This window comes from Triticum aestivum, chromosome 1B (genome assembly GCF_018294505.1).
Source record: "Triticum aestivum cultivar Chinese Spring chromosome 1B, IWGSC CS RefSeq v2.1, whole genome shotgun sequence".
Lineage (NCBI taxonomy): Eukaryota > Viridiplantae > Streptophyta > Magnoliopsida > Poales > Poaceae > Triticum > Triticum aestivum.
This window is the reverse complement of record NC_057795.1, coordinates 130,127,433-130,133,696: the sequence shown is the minus strand read 5'-3', so window position 1 is coordinate 130,133,696 and position 6,264 is coordinate 130,127,433. Positions and strand designations below refer to the sequence as shown.

Below are 6,264 nucleotides of genomic sequence, written 5' to 3'. Positions count from 1 at the left end.
GCTAGTATCATATACTTGGGACTCGGAAACATGCTTATGTGGCAGGCAATTAAAGAAGAAAGAGAGGATAGTAGTAACATAGGTAGATACTGTAACATAATAAATGTTATGCTACTATGTGTCATGCATGGCAATAAATGAGACCATCTATGATACTATGCACTATAGATGTAGTATCATACACTAGTATCATATGCATGATACTAGTATATGTTACTCTCCACTATGACCAGCCTTAGGCTAGCCATAGTGGGAGTAACTTAGGTAGTAACATAACGCACCCCAAGATATATATGCTTATGTGGCTTAGAGTTAATGAGGAGAGAGATGCTTGTGGTAACATAATATGTTACCGTAACATAACACACCCCAATGCAAAATGAGTCTACAACATAATAAATGAAGGCTTGCATGACACTAAACTATGATGGTAGTAACATAATCTAGTAACATAAACATGTTACTAGTCTAAGTTACTACCCACTATGACTAGCCTTATCCTAGTTTGTAATTTATTAAGCACGCTTCTTGATTTCTGTAGCCGTTCATCTGGCTCCTCAAATCTGTGTGAGAATTCTGGTTGGGGTGGGAGTATTGCTCTTTGATACAGATGCATGAATGCTATCCCAGTCTAATAAATAGGATTCCAAAATTATGCACAGAAACAGAAGAGCTAACTTGCAGAAATTTCGGGATGCAGCACGGATGGACAGCAGCCTGAGGTTTTGGGGGTTATTTCCTCACTTTATCATGGTCAAAGGTTTTGTAGGCAAGTAAATTCTGATTTCACAGGGACAGGTTATATACTTCTTGTGTTCCTATTATGTATGCATATGGACTTACAGAGGGCGACTACAATGGTGAGTGTCAATTTCTGATGTTCATAACGTTATATATGCTTTTCTCTTGCAGTGCAGTTTTTGTTTAAACCTTTGCGGGCCTTGACATGTTACTGTCACATTGATCATCCTTCCACTGCGCCCATAAATAAATTCAGAAAAATAAGAAAGATATCATCATGATTGATGTTTCTTGCCCATCTTCTGTAACACTTGTTACTTGTTTTTTTTTCTCTAATAAATTTTACCAATTTACAGCCCCTCAAAAAATTCAAATATACTCCTCCGTACAAAAATATAAGACATTTTTGTAGGCTAGTTTAGCCTACAACGTCTTATATTTTGGTACGGAGGTAATACACTACTAGATTTAGCAACTGGGTTGTAACGGAGCAGGTAGAAGCGGTGTGCGTTCAGTTAAGCATGTGTTGGGTTCCTTCTTCTGAGCTTTGCTATTTTTGCAATAGATTAGAATCTGTGGAGCATGCTCTTCTCTTTTGCCCTCATGCTAGAGATGTATGGGCGTGATCAAGGATACCCTCGACGTACAACCAAGAAAATCAAGGCATTTGTCGGACTGATTTTGCAGCATCTTTACAAACCGGTTAATAACACAGGTGTGATACCAACATCTCTAGTATAACTTGTTCTCTGCCGCCGTTTGGTACCGTTATGTTCAATTCTAACGCTGCCATTTTTTGTGAGCTTAACAAATCAGGCATAGGGGAGATCAAGAGGAATTCCACCTGCCTAGAGCATAGTCGATGACTTCGACGTCACCCGCGCCCACCCCATGTTCGCTCGGGAGACCACGACGGCTAAATCGTCGTCCGCTTCGTCTTGGAAAATCCACAAGGTCCGCGTCGGCGGCTGCCCCGTGCCGAGGCGGTGGCAGAGATGCCCCGCACAAGCAACATGGAGCCGGCATTTCAGCGAGCACCTAAGGGGCGTCCTGAATAAGCTTGCACCAGCAACCTAAGTACCTAATGGACACCAGGGGGGCGCACTAATCGACTGGTGGCACGACAGCAAGCCGGCGGGAGGGAGAAAGGATCACCTGAGTGCCCGCCCTCGTCTTCCTTGGCTCCGGCCAAGGCCCGGTGCCGCCGTTTTTTCCTCTATCCTGAGGTTAGTCTCTACTCACAAGTCACAAATTGTGCTTACCTGGGGCATACCATTGATGCGGCGATCACATACCTGGTAAAAAATGGATTGCACTCCAAGCTCTCGTTGTAAATCTGAAGCAACGAGCAAAGTGCATACTAGCTGCAAAGGGGAGGGGGGATATTTAGACAGACAAGTCTTACATGATTTACATGTTGCTATTCCAAGTCAACAATAGTACCATACAGCTTTCGCTGCGGACAGGACTTCTCTGCCTTTAGACAAGTCTTCTTTTTTGCTTTCCAGCTAAAGTCACCATCAGAGCAGAAATTGGCTTTTGTGTACACAAATATTCCCTTCGTCTCAAAATAAGTGTCTCAATCTTAGTACAATTTTGGCTTTTGTGTACGATGTGAGGGCTGCTTCTGGGAGGCTACTGGACGTGGCTGTTGGGATGTGAGAGCCAGACAGGACCAAACTTCTTTGGCGAATGGGCAATGCAGAATCAAATGGTTTGCAATTGGAGCACTTGATCACAGAGCTTGCAAGCATCATCATGGTCCATCCCAATTCCCAAGGCTGTTAGTCGATCAGCTGCACAGGAACCATATGGAGAACTGTCACTTTCCTTCCACCTTGGCTCTCCACTCAATGAATTCTGCTTCTGTGGACTTCTAGCGAGAAATTGGAAATCATAAGCAGTCTTTGCTGAATACTGCCCATCGGTGGTAAGCTTCCTGGAAACTGAGCTTGGTTGTTGACCGAGAACGACACTCTGGGTCAAGTTTCAAAGTCCAAGGCAGTGCATCAGTTGAGCTGGAATGAATAAAATAGGCAAGCAGTCTATCAAGGGAGAAAACGCCCAGTCAATCCTCTCTTAATTTTCAACACTAGTGACTAGTATGCATTCTGTTAACTGATCCATCATTCAGAACTATAATGGCGTTGGGTGTGTGTACCTTTCAAATAGCCTAGATAGTGTAAAAGAAGGAGCCTTACTAATTTGAGGTGGAGTCCTGTTGCTTGCCAGCCTAAAAACCTCTATATCCAAGCACCACCACGAGTTACTCACAAAGTTCAAACTCCCATGCTCCTTCCAGCTCTGGGTGGCTGGGTATTCTTCCAAGCTCCCATCCATGGCTCCTCTTGCCTTCCTCCTCCTATTCGGCCAAATCCTACTCTGCACAGCCATCGACACCATCAACTCCACCACACCGTTGTCCGGGTCACAGAAGATTGTGTCCCAGGGCAGCAAGTTCACCTTGGGCTTCTACTCTCCACCACAAGGTAAGACCACCACTTTCCGCTACTACATAGCCATATGGTATAGCACTGTACCACTGGTGACCACCGTGTGGACGGCAACCACCGACGTGGTGGTGTCTGACCCGACCACCGCCTCCTTGGAAATTGCCGGCGACGGCAATCTTGTCCTCCGTCATATAGCCACGAACCGGCAGCTATGGTCGACTAATTTAAGTATAGCCTCCAACTCCACCATGGCCATCATCAGGGACAGCGGTAGCCTGGAACTAACCGATGCCTCCAATTCATCCATGGTTTATTGGCAAAGCATAGACCATCCCACGAACACCTTTCTTCCAGGGTCCAAGCTCGGGCTGAACAAAACTACGGGTCTGAGCCAGAAGCTTGTTCCTTGGAAGAACAACGTAGACCCATCTCCTGGGTTGTTCTCTCTGGAGCTTGACCCCAATGGCAGCACGCAGTACTTCATTCGGTGGAATGAATCCGTAAACTACTGGACCAGTGGCCTCTGGGACGGCAATAGATTCAGCCATATGCCAGAGATGACGGCCGATTACGTTTACGACTTCCAATTCGTCAACAACGCCAAAGAAAGCTACTTCTACTACTCGATGAAGAATGATTTAGTAGTCTCGCGGTTCATCATTGACGTGACCGGACAGATCAAGCAGCTGTCATGGTTGGATTCCAGACAGCAGTGGGTCTTGTTCTGGGCCCAGCCACGGACTCAGTGTGAGGTGTATGCTCTCTGTGGGGCATACGGCTGCTGCAGCCTTGATGCCCTGCCGTACTGCAACTGTGTCAAGGGGTTCAGCCAGAAGGTTCAGAGTGACTGGGATCTCCAGGATTATAGTGGTGGGTGCAAGAGGAACACACCATTGCAGTGCCAGACCAACTCGACTTCTGCACAAACTCCGTCTGATAAGTTCCATCTCATGGAAGATGTGCGCCTACCTGATAACGCTCAGGGTGCAGTGTCTACAAGCTCTCAGGAATGTGAGGTGGTTTGTCTGAATAGTTGCTCTTGCACAGCTTACACTTACAATTACACTGGGTGCTTTGTTTGGCATGGGGACCTGATTAATCTCCAAGAACAATACAGGGGAATTGGAGGAGGCACACTCCTCCTCAGGCTTGCAGCATCCGAGCTGCCAGATCAGCAAAGGAACAAAACAATGGTCATTGGTTCAATTGTTGGTGGGGTTGCTGCAGTTTTGATAACCCTTGCAATTGTGTTGTTCTTTCTATCTCGGACGTGCCGCCGAGACAGGACTTTTCGGATATCCAAGACTGACTTCAGATACAGTGATCTGCTGGATGATATTCAAAGCATTGATTCACTTCTTCTTGATCTGTCAACACTAAGAGTAGCTACAAATGACTTTGGTGAAGGAACTATGCTTGGTAAAGGAGGTTTTGGGATGGTTCATAAGGTACAAACCATGCCATACGTAGAATTTATCAACTTTATATATTTACCAATGAGCGTGTATTTTTCTTTTTCCACAGGGAGTCCTGCCTGACGGTAAACAAATAGCAGTAAAAAGGCTATGTAAGAGTTCCAAACAAGGAATAGGGGAACTGAAAAGTGAACTAGTCCTGGTTGCTAAGCTTCGCCACAGGAATCTTGTGAGCCTCATTGGTGTTTGTTTGGAAGAACAAGAGAAAATACTTGTGTATGAATTTATGCCCAACAGAAGCCTTGATACCATTCTTTTTGGTACAACTTTTTCACTCCGAGCTTTAATAGTAGTAGTGCAAGTGCCACCAAACTTTCACTGCAATGCTGATACTTCTATTCTGAATGACAGATTCTGAGAAATGCAAAGACCTAGACTGGGGAAGGAGATTCAAGATTATCAGTGGAGTTACTAGGGGATTACAATATCTCCACGAAGATTCTCAATTGAAGATAGTTCACCGGGACCTGAAAGCAAGCAATATTTTGTTGGACCTCGATTGTAACCCTAAGATTTCTGACTTTGGCTTAGCAAAGATATTTGGAGGGGATCAATCAGAAGATGTCACTAGACGTATTGCCGGGACATAGTAAGCACAGTGAGCATTTGGTAGTTAGGCATCAAAGTAGAACCTACAGTAACAGTTATGTTCTTCTTGCAGTGGATATATGTCGCCTGAATATGCCATGCATGGTCAATACTCAGCAAAGTCGGACGCGTTCAGCTTCGGTGTTTTAGTTTTGGAGATCGTCACGGGAAGAAGAAACAACGGCTCCTGCAACTCCGGGCAATATGTTTATCTCGTAAATCTTGTAAGTACTTAAGAACCAAAGCTAGTTAACTCTGTGCGCGGCTGAATCTCTATCATAATAACTGAACAATTTACCAATCTGGTGCAGGTATGGGAACACTGGACCAGGGGAAATGTTGTCGAGTTGATCGATCCATCCCTTAGCGGCCATCCTTCTCACGTTGACCAGGTGCTGAAATGCATCCGAATCGGGCTGCTGTGTGTGCAGAACAGACCTGAAGATAGGCCGACAATGTCGTCCGTGAATGTCATGCTCAGCAACCAGAGTGCTCGTCTCCCTTCTGTTTCCATGCCAGCCTTCTCTGACGGATGTAGTGGATGCAGTGATAATACTTCAAAAGTGGCGTCCTCGAATGGAATGACCATCACAAAGCTCGAGCCAAGATGAGGCTTGAAGCATTTGCTGAAACCAGCTTGTACTAGTGTTACTTTACTGTCTTTTAGAGATGAGCTTGATGTACCTGGTGCGTATGTTTCATGGTTATGATGAAAAGTCTTACACGCCTCCAAGGTTATCTTCAGTGTCAGTTTTGCTGTGGAATGGGATTATGGTATTGCTGCTGGAGAAAATGTCAGTAGTATTATTAGCTGTGATATGCGGCTCATACAAATGCATGTACATCAATAGTTAATTTGCAGCCTTTCCATTTTGGCTATCTTCTAATATTAGCTTTCGTTCTGTAAAATTTCACTTGCAATATAGACAAGGTTTTCATATGGATCTTGGTGGTTTTCTATGGTGCAGAGCAAACCCAGTTTTCTGCGGGTGGTGAAACAGATTTAA

The 6,264-nt window shown here is 45.0% G+C and overlaps 1 pseudogene across 1 annotated transcript; it reads left to right on the top strand.

Moving 5' to 3' along the window:
• The first annotated feature begins 1,443 nt into the window (after positions 1-1,443).
• Positions 1,444-6,166, top strand: LOC123111891 (G-type lectin S-receptor-like serine/threonine-protein kinase At4g27290; annotated as a pseudogene). Its single transcript, XR_006454870.1, has 4 exons — positions 1,444-4,642; positions 4,719-5,258; positions 5,331-5,481; positions 5,569-6,166. The product of XR_006454870.1 is annotated as a G-type lectin S-receptor-like serine/threonine-protein kinase At4g27290 (transcript).
• The last annotated feature ends 98 nt before the right edge of the window (positions 6,167-6,264 follow it).